Below are 20,734 nucleotides of genomic sequence, written 5' to 3' on the forward strand. Positions count from 1 at the left end.
AAATGCATAGTCGCCGGGGGTGAGGCTCCGCCCCCAGCCCCCCCCCCCCCTCCACAGGCTCACCAATAAAAGATGAGATTGAAAAACACGCCAAGGCGGCGAAACAGCCATCGCGTCCTCTGAGCGAACATGAACAAGATGGCGGCACCGCTGTGCTTTGTGTGTGTGTGTGGGGGGGGGGGGGTGGGGACGTCTCAGACGTCCTGCTAAAGCAGGGCTGTGTTCTTATTTACATTTCCGCTTTGTTTAATGAAAGACGTCAGACCCCCTCCCCTCCCCCCCACCCCCCCCCCCCACCCCCCCCCCTTATTTATAACGCGGGGCTAAAATGGCGGCTCTGCGCGCCCCGGCGTGTCCGTGAAAGGCACTCCGCTGATTAACTTGCCCCGGGACGGCTTTTATCCGTTACCGCTTGATATATGACATCTTTTTAAAGGGGCTCGGTCGAACGCAATCACCGCCGCTTTCATCGCACGCGCCCCAGACAATCCAGATTGCCTCCGTCCGCGGGGGGGTGGGGGGGGATGCAGGTGATCCTTCAGGAAATATTGACTGTTGGACAGCGAGTGCTCGTGTCTGTGTGCCTGGGGGGGGTGAGGGGGGGGGGGGGGGGGGGCGGAGCAGGAAGCTGAGAGGGTCGCCTGAAGGTCAAAAGGTCAGCTGGCCCCTGTTGGAAGAGGACGGCAGAAATTAATTCCCCATTTATTTCTCCGCGCTTGATTTGTTTCTTGTCTTCTCTTTCCCTCTCTCCCTCTCTCTCCCTCTTCTCTCTTTATTTATTCACCACCCACTCCCTCCCACACGCACATTTCAAAGGAATTTTTTTTTTTCAGCTAGTCAGAAGGGCCAATCTGATTTTCTTTCCCCTTGTGTGTTCCTACCATTGTAGTAGTATGGGCTTGAAACGGATCAATAGGAAACATCCCCCCCCCCCCGCCCCCGCCAGCAGAATCCTACAAGGTGCCTCAGCAATCAGGCTAATGTTAATGCATCTTCGCTTGGCATCCCATCAAGCGTCCCTCAACGGCCTCCCCATTCCTTTCATGTCTAATTTACAGCGGCCTTGTCCCAGGTTCACCTCACTTTTGGCTTCGGCAGTTTGGACTGAGGCTGCGACCACTTTTTTTTCCCGCATCAATCGAAAAAAATCTTGAAGGATGAGAGAGGGGCCAAAGGTAGCTCTTTTCTTTAACCCTTTGAAGAGTAGGTTGGTTTTTTTTTTTTTGGAATGTCGTTTTTATTTTCAGAATTCTAAGTCAGTGTTCTAGAACTCCATTGTTTTCAGTCACCGGCAGCGATGGTCGCATCATCGTCGGAGCTTCCAGTCGCGAACATTCCGATCGCATATTTGCGATCGCTCACACCCTTGAAGGGTTACAGACATTGGCCACAGAGAGGAAGTGGAGGACGTGGTGGGTTTCCCAGGTAGGCTAGGCTTTGGCAGTGATCAGGCAGCTGCGGCTGCAAAGTGTCTTGACCGATGTTGAATGAAATGCTGTTGCCAAGGCGGTTTTACTCTCATAACCCACAATGCACTCTCAGTATATTGTGGGTTACGTAGTGGTCTCCTTGCTAAGACCTCTTTAGGCTCATTACAGGAACTCTGGCAGAGAACATCCTGTCTTTCCATGGCCATGAAAAAAAATCTTTCTTTTATTTCCAGCCATTGTACACCAACAACTGTAGTCCTCCAACCTTGGTGCCAGGGCCCAGTGGCTGACAGTACTTATCTCACACAAGCCTGGCCTTCGCTGGCGTCTCAGAGAGGGTTTCAGAAAACCAATGAGAGAGCGAGAGCATCACTGCAACCTCCCTGCCTCTCTCTCTCCCACACACACGCACACACACACACACACACACAATCACACACACAAACACATGCACACATACACAACCACACACACACACACACACACACACACAGTCACACACACAAACACACACACACACACACACACACACACGCACATTCACAACTACACGCACACACACGCATGCACACATTCACAACCACACGCACATACACACCCACACACACATTCACAGCCATGCACGCACACACACACATTTCTTCCAGCTTGAAGTCAGGCTTAATCCTTTGATTCACAGGCCACATTCTGATGTAGGAGGAGAATATCATGTCACTACACTAGATGGGGGATTTGCATTTTTTGAATATGTCTGCAGGTATAACTGATCCAGGTTCAGACCTGGGTCAAATATGAAACTCAACTGAACCTTCAGTTGCCTTTAGAATATATATAACAGTATTCATGACAAAATTTATCTTTCATATAATGGCAGGTTTTTCCTTAGCATTAATTAATTTCCTTAATTTGTTGATCATTTTCAGGGATCTGCAGGATTATTTTTGAATTTTACTAGCTTGTTAAGAGTTTATATATTTCAAATATACATTTTGAGCCGTCTCTGCACAAGACCCATTCCATCAGGAAAGGCCTTGTTTACTCATACACCTCACTACCAGGTATTAATGATGTGTGACAGAGTACTGGACTTGTTTTCTGGTTTCTTGCGGCTCTGTTTACACCCTGCTGAGCTGGGACATTAACGAGACTGCTGCATCCTGGTCCCCAAGGTAAAGAAGATAGCGGCCATGTTTCTTCCTGCAGCGTTGCTGGCAGTAATGCAGTAAAACTAAAAACACACAGACACACGCGCACACACACGCACACACACACACACACAGACCTCTCCTCACCATGCTGCTTATTTATGGAAGTTATGCGCTAGCAGAAACATTTTGATTCATCGTTATGATTCATAGTTATGCAAGCGCACTAAACATGCCGTGTGCCTCTAGGCCCAAATCAGTATCGTACTGCAAAATGGGGGGTGGGGGGTGGCGGGGGGGTGGGGGTGGCGGGATCTCCAAAAAAGAGTGTAGCTGGAGTCAGGGATGCCGCAGTGGGGGGAATAGTGGAATTGACTGCCCCAAAAATTTTAAGGGGATCCCACAGAGACAGCATGTGCTACGGTGCTACACCCGTCTGCTGTGTGTGCTAATGCGATGAAACCCCAGCCGCAGTTTGAGTTATAGCTGCGTCCGGGTAAGTGTAAATGACCTTTACCGTGCGCGGGGGAAAAGAAGCAAGGTCAAGCGAACATCAATTTAAACTGGAAATATAGCGAAGGGGATCGTGCTTCTCCCGTGTGCACGGAAAATGGCAGTGAATCACTTAAACACTTTTTGGAAGGGGAGGTTTCATGGAAGGATTTTTTTCTTTTCTTTTTAATTCCAAGTCGGTGTTCTAGAACTCCACTGCCTTCAGTTACCAGCGGCGATTGTGACATCAGCGTTAGAATGTTCAGTTAAGAACATTCTAATTGCATATTTGTGACCTCACACCTTAAAGGGTTTGATGCTCTTTTCCCTCTTTTTTTTTCCCTTCCTGATACGGAATGCCCGATGGGTTTTGTCAGGCTGTTGCCACGCGTCCTAGCCCAGCTCGCCACTAACGTGGCACTGCTAAACTGTGCGCTGCACCATGACGCAGCTGAACACACACACACACACACACACACACACACAGCTGAACACAGAGTGGCTGAACACACACACACACACACACAGCTGAACACAGAGTGGCTGAACACACACACACACACAACTGAACACAGAGTGGCTGAACACAAACACACAGCTGAACCCACACACACACACACGCACGGCTCAACACACACACACAGCTGAACACACACACACACAAAGCTGAACACACACACAGACACGCAGCTGAACACACACACAGAGACACACAGCTGAACACACACAGACACAGCTGAACTCACACACACACACACAGCTGAACACACACACACACACACACACACAGCTGAACGCACACACACACACACACACACACACAGCTGAACTGCGTGAGACCCCCACTTGCGGCGGCGTGCCAGGCGCTCAGGCAGTCGTGTATTATTGTGTCAGAGGAGAGAGCCGGGCCTTGCCCTTTTAAACACTGTTTCCTTTCCTGGGGTAATGGCTCCCCGGGGAAGATAATAGCTGAATAATCCTCTTATCTGAGCCCACGGCTGGGTGGGTGGGGGGGGGGAGTGGGGGGGGTGCAGTACCCCCCACCTCAAATCACCAGAGGGGGGCAGCACTCTCTGAGCGAGGGTCCCCTTGCTATGCCACCGGTGACCAAGGACACCATTTTAGTCACCTCCCTGGGGAAGGAGGGGGGAGGAGGGGGGCAAGCATGATGGGCAGATTCAGGCCTGGGGAGGGGGGGGGGGCGTGAGGGAGCGTGGTTACTCCCTGCACACAGCAGGCTGTAGTGGCAGTGTAGCAGAACGGTTACAGAGCTGTGTTGTACTGATTGCTACACCAATCTTAGAATGTTCAGTTAAGAACATTCTAATCGCGTATTTGTGATGTCACAACTTGAAAGGAAGGTTGACGCGTTTCCAAGCTGGGCTCGTAACCGGAATTTTGCGGGTTCCATTCCCAGGTGGGACTCTGCCGTTGTACCCTTGAACAAGCACAAGTACCTAAGCTGAATTGCTCCAGCGTGTACCCAGCTCTGTTAATGTGTAATGTGTGAAAGTGCAAGTCGCTCGTGATAAGAGCGTCTGCTAAACGCCTGTAATCTGAGCACCTGCGCTGCGGTGTAAACCAAAACGCGCTCGCTAAACGGTGCTCAGACTCTCCCCCCGAAGGAGCCTTTGTTTTTGTTTTTGTTTTTTTTTGTTTTCTTTTGTCATGAAATTAGGAGCGCCGGATGAATCGCCCGCGACAAGCGAGGTGGCGAGGGAAGAACGGCCTTATGGGTGTTTTTTTGTCTTTCTTCCCTTTTCTCTTTGCACAGACGCGTGGCCCTGAGCATGATACGGCTCCTGGTGGGGGGGGGGGGGGGGGGGGGGGTTTCTTCCTACCTTGCGACCCCCCCCCCAACCCTGTCAGAGGAAGAGGGGGCTGCTGGGTAAGAGGATACAGCCCGGACGCGTGCCGTGCACCACGCGAAACCCTGGAGCGAACATCTCTCAGAGGGCTAATTGTCCTGGAGTATTACCTGTCACTGCGCGGAAGAGCTCGATACGCCATGACAAGCGGGGGGGGGGGGGGGGGGGGTTAGGGCGGGTGGACGTTGGTCACAGCAGGATTATCGAACCTCATCACTCCTGTTCTTCTCACGCTGACGGCCCCTTGCCGCTTCCCTCCTCCTTCCTCTCCCTCCCTCGCCCTCCTCCTCCTCCTCCTCCTCGTGCTGCTCGGGGTTCATCCGCACAGGCCGCGTTGTGATATTAATATCACATAATACAATCTAATATGGCAGGGGGGACAGGGGGACGGACAGGGGCAGAGACGTATCGGTTATTGGAAGAGGGGAGAGGCGCCATTTGTCAGGGTGATATCTGTGACACCCCTGAATTCGTTAAAGTCGCAAACGAGACCGCGCGGCGTTGACGGATGGCCTCCTGACACACAAGCGAAACTGTATTTTTTTCTTTAAGGTGTCAGTTTGTGTACGTTCACGTCTATATATATATCGCCGGGGTTTTGGCGGGGGGGGGGGGGGGGCAGAGGAGCCGAGCGGAATCCTTGGCGCCCGCGGCGGAATACAAATGAGCGCTCCTTCGCTCGACGCGGCAGGGGGGCATGGATCAATTCGGCAGTCAAAACGTTGTCTTCTTCTTTTTTTTTAGCGACGTCGTGCTAGCAGTGTAAATCACGAGGGAAATTCAGCTGGGGGTTAGGCGGGGCCTGATTACTGGGGCTGCGCGCTGGGGCTGCTAGCGGAGGAGATGTTAGCTGGGGTGCATGGCTAGCAGGGATGCTAGCTGGGGCTGCAGTGCTAGCAGGGGCTGCTCAGCAGAGGATGCTAGCTGGGAAATGCTAGGCAGTGGAGATGCTAGGGCTGCGGGCTGCTAGCAGAGGATGCTAGCTGGGGATGCTAGCAGGGAGTAGCGGCTCTATGCAGAGGATGCTAGTGGATGACTGGGGTGCTAGCTGGGCGAGGATGCTAGGTGCTAGCTGGGGCTGCTAGCAGAGGATGCTAGCTGGGGATGCTAGCTGGGGCTGCTAGCAGAGGATGCTAGCTGGGGATGCTAGCTGCATCTCCGCGCGCCACTTTAAAGGGTTCCTGCTTCCCCCCTCACCTCTTCTGGAACCGCAGGTAGACCAAAATAGAACCTTACAGTCGGTGTGTGTGTGTGTGTGCGAGTGTGTGTGTGGACTTAAATGTCCTCACAAGGATAGAAAGATGAGGAAAATTACGGAAAGTGAGGACCTTTTGCTGGTCCTCACTTTTTCAAGAGGCTGTTTTAGGGTTAGGACTTAGGGTTAGGGTTAGGATTAGAATTAGGTTAGGGTTAAGGTTAGGGTTAGAGGTTATGGAATGAATGTGTGTGTGTGTGTATGTGCATGGGAGTGTATGAGCCTAAGAAAAAAGTCCTTGTCGATACCTGATGTATGCAGCTATTCTACTTCCCTCATGAATGCGTTGATGAGAGTCCAGGATCGATGGGCCATCAAACAGGACTTGTCCCTACTTTTTCTCCCGTCGGTTCCAACGCGTTCCTCATCACGGACTTCTAAATTATTTGGCCCTGCTAGCATTTCCATTCCCGCCATGGCAGGTTATTCCCAGACGTAACGATTGCTCTTTCAAAAAAAAAAAAAAAAAAAAAAAGATTTTTTTAATCCTCTCTCTGGGGAACGCTCTGCGGCGACGGGATGAAGGGGAAGATAATGAGGCGACTGCGGCCCGGGGGGCGTGAGGTGGTTTCTCCGACCGCACGCAGCGGGGGGGGGGGGGGGACAGGGGTCGCCGCATAATCAATTTTGGGTAAAAAAAAAAAAAACAATCCGAGTAATAGACTGGGCCTCATGACCTCGGGTCTCTCACCGGCGAGCGAGGGCGTGCAAGAGAGAGAGAGAGAGAGTCGTGCGTTCCGCAATCGATGGGGCGAAAGATTACAGCGGGCCCCGCATTGATGGCGCGTCATGTTCAAGCTGTGGTGTGTGCTGGGCAGAGGGATCGCAGCTCATCTTTTATACTGTCCTCCTCATCAGCCCCCCTTGTGAGGTCACAAGTATGTCATTGGAATGTTCTCAACTGGACATTCTAACGCCGATGTGACAATCGCTGCGGCAGCGATGGGGTTCTAGAACACTGACGTAGTATTTTAGATAAACACAAAAAGCCTGCTCTTCAGAGGGTTATGTGTCGTTCACTGTGGTTTTAAAGAGGCAGCGCTGGGGGAAAAGACAGATGGAGAGGTAATTGTTGTCCACGTATTCTTGCTTGTTTATTCCACTCTGCAGATTAAAGACACTGAGCTTTCTCTGAAACTCTCATTAAACCCCCCCCCCCTCCACCCCCCCACCCCCCCTTTTTGCCATGTGTGCATACTGGCTGGGAAGCGCAGAATCCAGGGGCGATCTCACAAGAACAGATTCTTTTAATTTTTATCCCGTTTTATAGAAGTGAGCAAATACGGCGAATGAATGAAGGCTCATTTCCGGAGGCTTCCGAGCAAGCAGATCACGGTGGCTGTAAACCTGTTTGCTTGGAAGCAGCAGGACGTTCCCTTAATGGCGGTACACTTCCCGAGTGGTGTAACCGCGGGGAGCGGGCAGTGACGTTGCTAGGAGACAGTTAGCGGCTGCGGGTCGGAGGTGGGGCCTGCCGGGGGTGGAGAGGGGAGTAGTCCAATGGCGGGTTGGAGTGGAGATTTGGCGGAATGATTTGGGGGGGGGGGGGGGGGTGGAGGGTTCAGAATGGTAAATCCGTGCCCCGAGCAGTCCAAGCAACCCCCCCTGAGGAGCTGTCAGGGGGGAACTCGTAATGTAGAGTGAGTGGCCGGGCAGGAGGCGGTGTGGATGTGCCACACCCAGGGACTGAACGCTGTGCGTCTGTGTTGGGAACGAACGCGGTGTGGGCTCAGACTCAACATTACGAAGGCATACAAAATGCAGACCGAGCACTGAGAGGTTGTACCATATCAGTAGACTCAACACTAATGATGAGTGCCAAAAACGTAGACTGAACACTGAGTGGTTGTTTCATATAACTAGACTCAACATTATGAAGGTGTTCCAAAAACATAAATTGACAGAGCTTGTACCAAATCAGTAGACTGAACACTATGAATGAATGCCAAAAATGTAGACTGAACACTGAGAGGTTGTATCATATCACTAGACTCAACACTATGAATGAGTGCCAACATGTAGACTGAACACTGAGAGGTTGTATCATATCACTAGACTCAACACTATGAATGAGTTCCAAAATGTACACTGAACACTGAGATGTTGTATCATATCACTAGACTCAACATTATGAAGGTGTGCCCAAAACGTAGACTAAAAGGGCGTAACATGGATGCCAGTCTTTCGTGTCGCTGATCGTGGCTGACGGGCTCCTCTGTGCAGAAGCACTGACGTGGCGACTCCTTCGTGTTCTCTGGGCTGAGGAGCCATATGATTGGCCTGTGGCTGCTGTGTCTCTCCCAGTAAAGCCGTTTGTTTCATTAACACCTCTCTTTTGGAATTAAAAAAAAAAAAAAAACCCTCCGGACTCCATATCAGAAGAATATTAAATTAGCTTGTGTTGTAATGCACTGACACATATTAGTTGTAAAGTGTGCCTCCCCTTTGAGGTGTGCTTATTTTCGATTGTTATTATTGTTATTATTATTCATAGTGTTGCCTGCTGGTAAGATCTCCCTCGCAAAAAAAAAGGGATTATTTATCTCAGTGGGACTTTCCTGTTTGAATTATTAAAAATAGTAATTTTTTTTTTTTTAAGTTTCTGAAGTGCACAGGATTGCACTGATTTTTTGGTGCCGCACGATTACCAGGTGACACACCACAGAGCCTCCTGGAGGTCTCCCGGTGCTCCGTCTCTAAAAGCGGGCTTTGAAGCAGGCTGGGCCGGGGTGGGGGGGGGGGGGAAACCCCCTCGCTTCTCATCTCAGTTTTCCAGACGCCGCCCTCCGCCTTTGGTGTTCTGAGTCTGATTAATCTGGAGATTAGCTGATTCCACCGGCGCGCAGCGTTTGAATGCGAAAGCGCTCAACGTGGGCAAACCCCGGGCCACTGAGAGACTGCTCCTGCAAACCCCTCACACACTCACCAGAGCGATACCACCTCTCTCTCTCGCTCTGTCTCTCTCTCTCCTTTCCCTCCAACTTCCCAAATCCCCCTCCATCTTTTTATTTGACCTTTATTTTACCCTTTAAGGAGCAAGATCACAAATACGGAATGTTTCTTAACTGAACGTTCTACGGCTGTTCTAATTCTTTGGAAGGGGCCTTTTGAATCTGCAATGACCACAGGGAGTACAGGCCTTGGTTGAAAGTCTCATCCAAAGGATGGCACCTTCTAAATGGACAGTGGCGTCCCATCGATGCATTTGGGCAGGGCTGCCCAACCCTGTTCCTGGAGATCTACCTATCCTGTTGGTTTTCACTCCAACCCTAACAAAGCCACACCTCATTCAGCAGCTAGAGATCTCACTGACCTGATGATTAGTACCATCAGGTGTGCCAAATTATGCTTGAAATGAAAACCTACAGGATTGTAGATCACCAGGAACAGGGCTGGGCAGCCCTGCATCAGGGCATTGGATTTCTATTTGTTCCAGGGGAGAGTCTGCCCCCTATTTTGCCCACCAATGCCACTTCCAGCACCAATAGGATTCGCCAGGTGATCTTCCAACTTTTCGGCCACAGCTGGGGACAGTCGGCTGTTTGACGTGAGAGGGGTACAACAGGGAATGTCTTAGCACCCACTGCACAAGAGCCAGCGTCTCAGCAGTGAGCATCTCCATCCAGATCGCTTACAAACATCCTCGACGTGACGACATTTTACAGACGTCACAACAAAAAAGAAAAAAAAAAATTTCGCAGGACCCAAGGGCACACCACCAGCGGTGAACACCAGCCCGCGAATATTCATCCCTCCTAAACGGGAGAGTTTGAAACCCGCCGTATATATATATATATATTATTATTATTAAAGGAGAACCGGGAGAAGCACGGAGAGTATTTCTGCGCGAAGCGGTCGGCTGGCGGTCGAGATGCCTGAGAAATGAGCCGCCAGCGAAGGCGGCGATGAAAAGGCCGCGCCGTGGATCCGCTCCCCGCTCGGTACGAAACGCCGCTCTGAAAAAAAAACCTCATTTCATTCGGTAAGCGGGTTAATGAGCAGGAGTCTTTCTTCCTTTCTGCGCCGAATCTCATTTCTGAAAATTTCTCCTCTCTAATGGGGTTTTTTTCCCTCTTTGTCATATAATTAGCTTTTCTTTTTTCTTTTTTCTTTCTTCGCGTGCCAAAGCAGACACGTGACACACACGCACTCGAGGTGAATGAAGCAGGCCGTTGCTTATTCTAATTAAACGCCTATCGATTGTTAATGAAAGGATGCTGTTGGTTGTAGGAAGCCCGCCACTTTGTTTAGAATGACAACTCGGTCTCTTATTGGAACCAATTAATTTGCGATTGAGCTCTTGAGGCTTTGATCAGGCTCTTAATTGGCAGCTCGAGTTATTTCTGTTGTTTTGCGCAAAGCAAGGGGAAAAAATGCAGAATCCGAATCTTTTTCGAACCGGTGTTGCAGCACATATCTGTGATGTCACAGCTGGGCGGAGCTGTGGCTGCTGTGCTGCGACTGGGCGGAGCCATGTCTATGACATCACATCTGGTCATGGATAGGTGGGGCCTGACGACAGCGAGGAGCACCTCTCGGTGTCTTTGCTTCCTGTTTCAGCTAAATATAACGTCTATACAGAACGTCATGTGAAATATATCTGTATATGTTTACATGTTAATTTTCCAAAGGTGGCAACACGGGCGTGGTGGTGACCTCCACGTCTGTAATTCTCCTGGCTGTAATAGCAAATGTAAGGAGGTTCGCTTTTTACATTTTTTTGCTCGGGCTGAAGTTTTCGTGTCGGATCAGGCTGTGAAAGCCTCCAGTCAGGCAGGCGGCCCTTTTACTTCACTGATGATGAGGTTAGATGGCGGTGTCGCGGCGAACATCCCGATAAGGCTTCGCGGTAAATGGTTCGAAATAACGAACCTCGGGAGGATTCTGTTGGGGCAGGAGGCATTTTTATTTATGAGACGGACGGCCTGGATAAGAGTGCCTGCGAGAGGGATCGTAATGTAATGTAATGTAATGTAATGTAATGTAACGCATATGGGCTGATAAAATGAAACCACGAGGACCAATTAGGATGCATTTCTCAACATAATGGCGGGAAGAAGCCTCAGCAGGAGCAGCCTATTAAAATGGAGGACTTCTGTGACTGTGCAGTCAGGGCTGAGGGTAGGCTGTACATTCACTCAGGTGGGTTTGATCTCTATAAAGAACACCTGGTTTGGGGTGAGGCCCACCCACACCACTGTGTTTTGGTTTTTGGGTAATTAGTGTTGTTAGGTTTCTGTTGTTAAAGATCTTTTTCTCTAGACTCTACCCTGTGAGATTATTAGCTTTAAGTTTTGTTACATTAAGTTCTTCGATTTGGCACCACTACTGGTCAATTCGAGCTGGAAAATCCAGGGTTAGAAAGCACAAGTCCACCCCAGCATTTTGTTTTCCAATTGCCTGGATTTGCTAATTGGGTAGAACTAATTAGTGAAATCAGCTGGCTCAATCGTGGGTGGAAGAAACACCTGTGCTAGTGGCCTTTTCCCCCTTTCCCTACTGTGTGTTGCTTGTTCAGCCTCCTATCTGGGGAAGGCAGTGTAGTATAGTGTGTAAGGAACTGGTCTTGTAACCTAAAGGTCACAGGTTCGATTATCAGGTAGGACACTGGCGTTGTACCCTTGAGCAAGGTACTTAACCTGCATTGCTTCGGTATATATCCAGCTGTGTAAATGGATGCAATGGCAAATGCTACATAAAGCTGTTCTGGATAAGAGTGTCTGCTAAATGCCTGTAATGTAATGCCTGTCACACTGCGCACTTACACACTTGTTCACTGTCACTATTGTAAATAGAAACACCGCTTGTCTATTGGCGCTTTCTAGTCCCACCCTGTCATTCCATAACATTGACATGACCTTGCCCCTACCGTAACAACAGCATTACTTACTGTCAACCTTTTCATTTAGCTTGTGGTTCATTTTTAATGAGAGAGAGTCCTCGTGCGAAGCTTCAATGTGTTTTTCTCTACATATGTATGTATTCATGTACTGTGCGCATGTATGTATGTATATATACGTGGATGGATGCATGCATGCATGGATAATTCTTTTTTCAGAAAATCTTGTGAGCTTTTTAACATGGGTTTTGCTGAGAGTGGTGCTAGTACAGTTTTCCAATATATTCAATTCTGTTCTGTCCTTTTTACACACTGCTGTGAATTGAATATATTCTACATATTTACCCTTGTATTATTATTATTATTTTTTAAATCTACATATTCACGGTTTATTACCTTTCTGTAAGGGAGGGGGCCATAGGAGGGGAGCTTACACAGTCAGACAGGCATTCTGAAAACCTGGACCCCCCCAGGTCCACTGTGCCCCCCCCCCCAATATCTGTCCTTCTTCTTCTCTCTGCTGTCTGGCTTCAAATGTGACCCCTGGGACCGAAGTGGCACCTTTTAAAGCTAGAGGTCATTCAGAGCAGGACAGTATAAACAGGCTCTCACCCTCTCTTTCTCTCTCTCTCACCCCCCTCCCCCCCTCTCCCCCACAACCTCTACTCTCTCTCTCCCATCTCTCTTTCCTCCCACCCTCTCTCCCCTCTCTCTTTCTCTCTCTCCCCCTCCCCTCTCCCCACTACCTCTACTCTCTCTCCCATCTCTCTTTCCTTCCACCCCCTCTCCTCTCTCTCTTTCTCTCTCTCTGTCTATTAACAACACCAGTGATAACATTCCCGAAGGACTAACAATCCGGGTTGTACTGTAGTGACAGTATGTAAATAAAGTGAGGTGGGTGGGGTACAGGAGGGGTAGCAGGGGAGGGGGGGGGGGGATTTAAGAGTAGATACAGAAAGAAATGTATCAACAAAAAAAAAAATGGCCGCGTATATCAGTTACTCCTGGAGTAAAAAAAAAAAACAAAAAAAAGAAACCCTCCACCTCTGCCACCCCGGCGCGGCTGCCTGTCTGTCTGGCGCCATCACTCAGAGAGAGTCCTTGGGACGCGGCGCGGAGCCGAGCGAATATCGCGCCCGCCAAAACCGCCACCATCTCGGGTTACCCCCGGGGGCCCCCCCCCCGAGCCCACCCGCGCTAAACGCACTTCAATGTTTAATTGGCTGAAGGAGGGAGAGGAGGGGGGCGGTGCTGCCGTATGATTTATTTAAACGGACCCGCCCCGCCGAGAGTTCTTTTTTCGGGCCGAGATGAGAAGGCGCCGGGAAAAGGACACCTGCGGTCCCTTCCGCTAACCTCGCCGTTCGCCGCGGCGTGGAGCATCGCGGGATTCCCGCGGCCCGCCGTCGAAAACGGTCGCTTTAAACACCGCAACCCCGTTTAGACCAGAGCGGAACGCGTTTGCGCGTTTAAACAAAATGTTCATTTCACCGATGTTATGCATCCATCAGTCCATCCATCCATCCATCCATACATCCATTATCTATGCCTGCTTAATTCCTGGTCAGGGTCACAGGGAGGTGCTGGAGCCCCTATCCTAGCATGCATTGGGGCATGAATGCACCCTGTCAGGGCACACACACACACCGTTCACTTAAATGGTAAATGTACTGCATTTATATAGCGCTTTTATCCAAAGCGCTTTACAATTGATGCCTCTCATTCAGAGAGGCATCAATTAGGGGAGAGCAGTTAGGGGTTAGGTGTCTTGCTCAAGGACACTTCGACACGCCCAGGGCGGGGTTTGAACCGGCAACCCTCCGACTTCCAGACAATCGATCTTACCTCCTGAGCTATGTCGCACACATACCTATGGGATACTAAAAAGAAAGACTCCACCTCTGTGCTGCTCGTCACCTGTATTATTCAAAACAAAATGATCCTGTCGTTCAGTTTATCTTTCTGGTTTGCCAACATATCTCGCTGAACATTCTCGAGATTTGCGTGGGAGGATTTTTGAGATTCACATCTGGAGTTATAAAGTAGTTGGAGTACAGGATATATTCGCCTGGGTCTAGGTTTCGAGTTTTACTTTCCTGTTGAAATATCCATCTCGAAAAGATATTCATTTCTCCTTAATACAAAGCAAAAAAAAAAACAGAAAGAAAACCTGCTTCCGTTCTCCGCTCACTTGAATATATTTTTAAATTCTTATTATGTAACATACTTCCTGTAGCTTCCTGTCCTGGGTTCAACTGCCTGCTTGATCATAAGACAAAAAAGAAAAGACTAGCAGAAGGCCTACCCCACAGAGACAGTTGACTGCTGAGAAAAGGATGTCGCAGAACGGGAGAGAGAGTTCATTAATGAATAAAATTGTCAATCACGGTCGGGATTGAGCTGCCGCAGCTTTTACCCGCAACAAAGGTGGCGGGATGTCCGTGACATGGAGCGCCATGCCCCCCTTTTTCATTCCATAGAAAGCTCATCATTTCCCAATGAAAACCCTCAATTATCATTACCGAATGAAACATGCCCCCACCCACCCCCACCCGCCCCCCATCCTCCCCCCTGCCCCTCCCCCACCCCCCCCACTTCAGTAATAGTTATTATTATTATAATCAGTGTTATTGTTCCTGGTTATTACTGTGTGGGTGTGCTGTTTACAGAGGAAGCGATGATCAGGGTTGGGGATGGGGGGATCGTGGTGGAGTGGGGGGCGGGGGGGGTAGTAATTTTATTAAATTTGGCATCAGAGCCGCCATTTAGCCACCGCGGGGCGGCGGGTGGATGGTGGCGGCTGGCTATCGCGGGGCTCGTTGTTAATGAGGGAGGATTAGACGGGATGATCCCGGCTTTGCCCCGCCCTGCCCCGGGCCTGCGGGGGTCAGAGTCGGCTCGCCATCCGCAAATCCCCACGCCAGGAGATAACAGCAATAATAAAGTAAATTACTCCTGCCGCTGTGTGTCAGCATCCACACACACGCAAACACATACATACACACGCATACACGCACACGCACACACACACATGCAAACACATATACACACACACATACACGCACACGCACACACACACATGCAAACACACACGCACACATGCAAACACACACAAATACACACACGCACACACGTAAACACACACACACACACGCAAACACATATATACACACACGCACACATGCAAACACATGCACATACACACACGCACACACACACACAAATACACACACACGCAAACACACACACACAAATATACACACACACACACGCAAACACACACACACACAAATATACACACACATACACAAACATGCACACTCACACTTACAGCAAGTTACTGTCACCTTTTTGCTGTGGATATTTAAGTAATTATTATTTACTGAAGTAACATAACATTCAGGAAGTTTTTTTTTTTTTTTTTAGCAATTTCATTGAAGAAAAATTTCACCTTTTGTTCTGGAAAGGAATTCCCTTTGGGGGGGGCAGGGTACCTGTACCTGCACAGATGTAATTGACTTCAGTCCCAGCGTCCTTGAAATCCCAGCCTCATAAGCTCGTTTTTTTCCCCCTGAGTTTGATTTCTTGTTATTTTTGGAATCCCAGGAAGGCTACTGTGCCACTGTGGCTCTCCGAGGGTCAGGTGAGGCAAAGCGGTAACAGCGATGGCTGCTTACCTGTCTGAGGGGAGATCTGAACACGTGAAGCTCACAATGAACACCTGGGCGTAGACCTACGAGCCTACGTACCTGCAGTAGTTTGTGCTCCTAAGTACAGGCCTGAAATGGCTTATTATGGTAAATTCACCCTTTGAAGAGTACATTTTTTTTCTTTTTTTTTCAAACTTCTAAGTCTTCTAAGTGTTCTAGAACTCCATTGCATTCAACTGCCAGTGGCGATTGTGACATCAGCATTAGAATGTTCAGTTAAAGAACATTCTAACCACACCTTTGTGACCTCACACCTTAAAGGGTTTTTTCCCCATCTAGGACACTTCTGGAGCTAGGCGTGGTTTGGACTGTCACATTTATACAATGAGGCCACAGTGACTTACTTCTACAAAGCAGGGATGAGACAGGAGCTCATTTAACTGACAGTTTCAAACTGCTGATGACCTGCTATTTTACATTATTCATATAATATTAATAGTATATGAACTTGTTGATTATGCTACTATAATTCAATGATTGTTGTTTCATCAGTATCAGGAAATGTGGGTTGCTGGGTGGATCCTCCCATTTAGGCACTGTTCTCTAGTACGAATGGGAGCGTATACGAATATGTGTATCTGTGTTTGCTGTAACATTGTCCAGGGATGGGAGAGGGTTTCCAACAGACAGGATGATAGTGCCTCACTGTGTGTGTCGCCCCCTGCTGGTTGATCGGGTGCCTGCAGGTTTATCACTGCAGCTGCACGCAGTGTCTTCCTCAGACTCATGTCTGTGTGAGCCTGACTTGAGAGCTGTGGCGTGATAAGAAGCTGTGACTGATGTAGTAGTTGGTTAATTGTTTGTTGTTAGATTGTTGTTGTTGAAAATTATATCTTTAGGTTCGATTCCCCGGTAGGACACTTGTACCCTTGACCAAGGTACTTAACCTGCATTGCTTTAGTATATATCCAGCTGTATAAATGGATGCAGTGTAAATGCTGTGTTAAAGTTGTGTAATGGCTCTGGATAAGAGCGTCTGCTAAATGCCTGTAATGTAAAGTATTTTATGTTATTATAATAATATATGCATGGAGGCTGCTTGTGTTTGTGACGGACCTAAGAGTCGGAGTCCAGGGAAGGGAAGGTATACTCAGGCTTCCATTATGAGCCAAAGGCGGTGTCAAAAAAACTGGTGTCAAAGAAATTTTCTGTGCACATGGAGGCGCACCAGCAAGGTGAAAATGAGCCTGACAGCTGGCTATCGAAACAAAATGGTTCCCCTCAGATTCCTAGACCGGAATTTTTTTTCTTTGTTTGTCTTCTTCCTCCACAGCGCTACAGATGTGGTTCACTTTAACACCTGCAAACGCGAAGGTGTGGATTCACTGTGCCATCCTTTCATCAATAGATGTGTTTTTTTCCCCCTACCTTTATTGAGAAAGAAGAAAAGGAAATGTACTGAGTGACTGACCTTCAGAGGAAAGATGAATGGCTGAATGGGAGCTTATTGAAAGGGTCCATTGTTTGTCGGAAAAAAATCAGTCGGAGGACATAGATCCCATAATTCAGCTGGATGCACTCCTGTTTTTCTGCCTTTATATCCGTCTCTGGATAAGACTCTGCTAAATGAAGGACTGAATGCACTGGCAACAGCAGCAGCAACAACAGTAATAATATAAAGAAGAACGGGTTGTGGTGTTGCGTTGTGTCAGTGCACTGAAGTTGTTCATTAAAAAAGGAAAACGTTTGTGTAGACATAAGTTACGCACCGTGCAGAAGTCAGAGGCTGCCATTTTGTTTATTCTATTTCCAGTCGATTCAGCCATTCAGTGCAATTTTTTTTTTCTCAGTGTCAGTCAATAATGCAGGAAACATACAATTAAAAGAAAATTACAGGAAAGATTCCACGTGTAACTACATGTAATTATCAAATCTATCAGTATTTGTCCACTCTTTGTTTTGAGCACAGTAAGTCTTAAGTCTTAATTCTTCCAATCAAACAAATAACTACCCAAACACGCCTTAGCTGCCTTGCAGATTTCTTAGTCACGTGCATCTAAAATGGCTAAAGGAGCTATCTCTGATGAGATTAGATACAGTCATTCAACTGCATGAAGGAAGGTGAAAGTCAAAAGGAAAATAAGTTAAAAAAAAAAACAGGATTTTCCCAAACTGGAGTTCAGATGATTTTTGTAAGATACAGAGAAAATGGGACTCTGTTCTAGAACTGGTGGACCACCGAAACGATTACCGTAGCAAAGACAGAACCCAAAGATTTTATCTTTCGGAAATAGGGGGGAAAAATCAAGTCCACTTTTGCTTCAGGTCTGAAGAAATCCACAGGTGTCTCTGTCAACCCTCCCACTGAGAGGAGACAACTCAATGCCGTGGGTCTGGAAGAATGCGTAGCTGTCAAAAAGCCACTTCTGAGAAAAGGCACTAGCACACTGAAACGGGACACCTAAGATGTGGAGTAAGGTTTTATGAACTGATGAGAGTAAATTTGAGATGTTTTGGGAGTAAGAGAAGGCAGTATGTACGCTGTCGAAGCAGTGAGAGACCCTAGGGACCATGTCTACAATCATCAGCCAAGCACGGTGCAAGTTTTGGGTTGAATAACAAGTTGGTGCTTTGGTTTCGATTGAAGGCGTCATGAAGGCTGATAAATGCAAACAGATATTAACATGTCACGCAATACCCTCCAGAAAACAACGTTTGATTGGTTGGACACCTAGGATGTGGAGTAAGGTTTTAGATGTTGAACGTGTTTGAAAGTAGCTGGATTGAGAGAAGCAGAAAATGCAACGAACTTCTAAGACTGAAATTTGGAGGTGTTTACCAGAAATGTGGAAAAAATATCCCTGCGTATTTCTTCGAAAAACTCAGAGCAAGTCAACAGAAACGAAAGGAAGCGGTCATAAAGGCTAAAGGGTGGATACGCTAAATACTGAGAGATTTAATATTGCACGTAGTTGTGGAGGTTTTTGTGTCAAATATACGTTTGCTGCATCGTTTTCCGACACTGAAAAATAAATAACTTGCGCTTAATGGCTGCTTTCACTGGAAAGTCAATAAAGGAGAAGGCGGTCCTCGACTTTTTGTGCAGTGCTGCGCATATAAATTTAAAAAAAGCACAATTACACATCGATCCCGAAGGTTACTGACATGAGACGCCGTCCTGAGCAATGTGTTACTCGGTCTCCTTGTTTACACGGTAACCATTCAGGCCCAAGAAACGTGTGAAATTCAAGATGGCTGAGCGGCCATCGCGCGAAAAATCGCCACCCGCACACAAGGTAACTCTGGCGCCCTGTCAGAGCTCCTGGCTCACGGCGGAGTTACAGTTGACCATCTTTCCGTCGCGGCTCCACCATCTCTGCTAAAAACCCGCCCTGCGCGCCACCGGTGTCCGGCCATCTGTCTCCGCGGCGACCGCGCGGCCCGTGCCAAAACGTGCTGCGGGGGGGGGGGGGGGGTCGCGATGAGCATCCTGCGAAAAAGCACGCGGGGCCACGATCCCTTCTGCTCACGTCAGCACACGAACAAGCTGTCCTCCCGTTCCTCCAAAAGGAGGAAAAAAAAAAAAATGTTAAAAAAAAAAAAAACTTTATATATTATCAATGAATTCGTGGCGCGCTGCTTTTGGTGACTCACCCTGCCCCACCACGGGGAGCCCCCCCCCCCCCCCGGTCCTCTCCTGTCACAGCCCCCCCCGGGGTGTGACTCTAGACCCTCGTCCTGGAGGGGGGGGGTGGAAAAAACCGCCATGTTACATCACGTTACGCTGCACGCGTTTAGCAGGCGCTCTCTCGCGCCGGGACACGGGCGAGGCGAGGGAACGCGGGCGTCAGTGCGTCCCGCGTCGAGTTTTAACACGTGAGGAGCGAGGGGTGCGGATCGGGCTGAGCAGCACCTTCGGTCCTGAGACAGCCGCGCGCGCTGCGCAGCCTGAGTGCTAACGTAGGCTAGCTGTGACAGCACCAGGCAGCATTACACAGCGATGGCGAATAAGTGCGTTTACTGTAAGCGATGCTACTGGTGCCGACCGCAAGCGTTACCTAATAAATTAGCGGGCTGGGTGCCAGTGGGGGGGGGAGGGTGGGGGGATGGGGGGAGTACTGAGACCCGTTAATGAGGCTCTGGGGCTGCAGGAGACGGGATGTGGCGGTTTGTGTGTGTGTGTCTGTGTGTGTGTGAGAGAGTGAGTGAGAGAGAGAGAGTGTGTGTGTGTATGTGTGTGAGAGAGAGAGAGTGTGTGTGTGTGTGTGTGAGAGAGAGAGAGAGAGTGTGTGTGTTTGTGTGAGTGTGTGTGAGAGAGAAAGAGAGTGTGTGTTGTGTGTGTGTCAGTGTGTGTGTGTGTGTGTGTGTGGGTATCTGTGTGTGCAGAGAGTAAATACTGTATATCCCCTCTGACTCCTCTTGGTAGTGATTCTGTCAGCACTGTGCAGAGGCCCTCCCCAATGTGACCCCCCCCCCCCTCACCCCCCCATAACCATAAGGGACGTGCTCCTGCCCCCATGGGCTCCTATGATTGGATGGGCTCGAATTAAAGCGGCCCCATCACGGTGGGGAACCGTGTCCGCCTGCTGGCTGGTTGTCCTGGTAACAGGGCCCCCAGAGGCTGCTGGGGCCTGTCTGCTGCCTGTGTGTGTGTGTGTGTGTGTGTGTGTGTGGGGGTGGGGGTGGTAGTGGTTGAGGGGGTCGGTGCAGTGGGGAGGGGGTGGGGGGGTTGTATGATAACTACTGCTGACAAGGCCACAGAAACACAAAGCAAACACACACTCACATAAACGCACATAAACATACACACAAAACACACACAGACATGCTCACACACAAATGCACACACAAAACACACACAATCATGGTCACGCAAACACACATGCATGCACACACCCACACACACCCACACTACTGGACACAAACACATACCCATAAATGCACACACACACACACACACGCCACACAAGGGGACACAAACACACACACACACCCATAAATCCACAAATGTACACTTTATCCCGCGTGAGAAAATCCTTCATTTTGGAAACGCGC

The 20,734-nt window shown here is 49.0% G+C and overlaps 1 protein-coding gene across 1 annotated transcript in view; it reads left to right on the plus strand.

Annotated features, from left to right (window-relative positions):
• The window catches only part of LOC135254071 (receptor-type tyrosine-protein phosphatase S-like), a 254,574-nt gene that overhangs the window by 25,997 nt on the left and 207,843 nt on the right, over positions 1 to 20,734 (plus strand). The window lies entirely within an intron of this gene.

The sequence above is a fragment of the Anguilla rostrata genome, chromosome 4 (assembly GCF_018555375.3).
Source record: "Anguilla rostrata isolate EN2019 chromosome 4, ASM1855537v3, whole genome shotgun sequence".
NCBI lineage: Eukaryota > Metazoa > Chordata > Actinopteri > Anguilliformes > Anguillidae > Anguilla > Anguilla rostrata.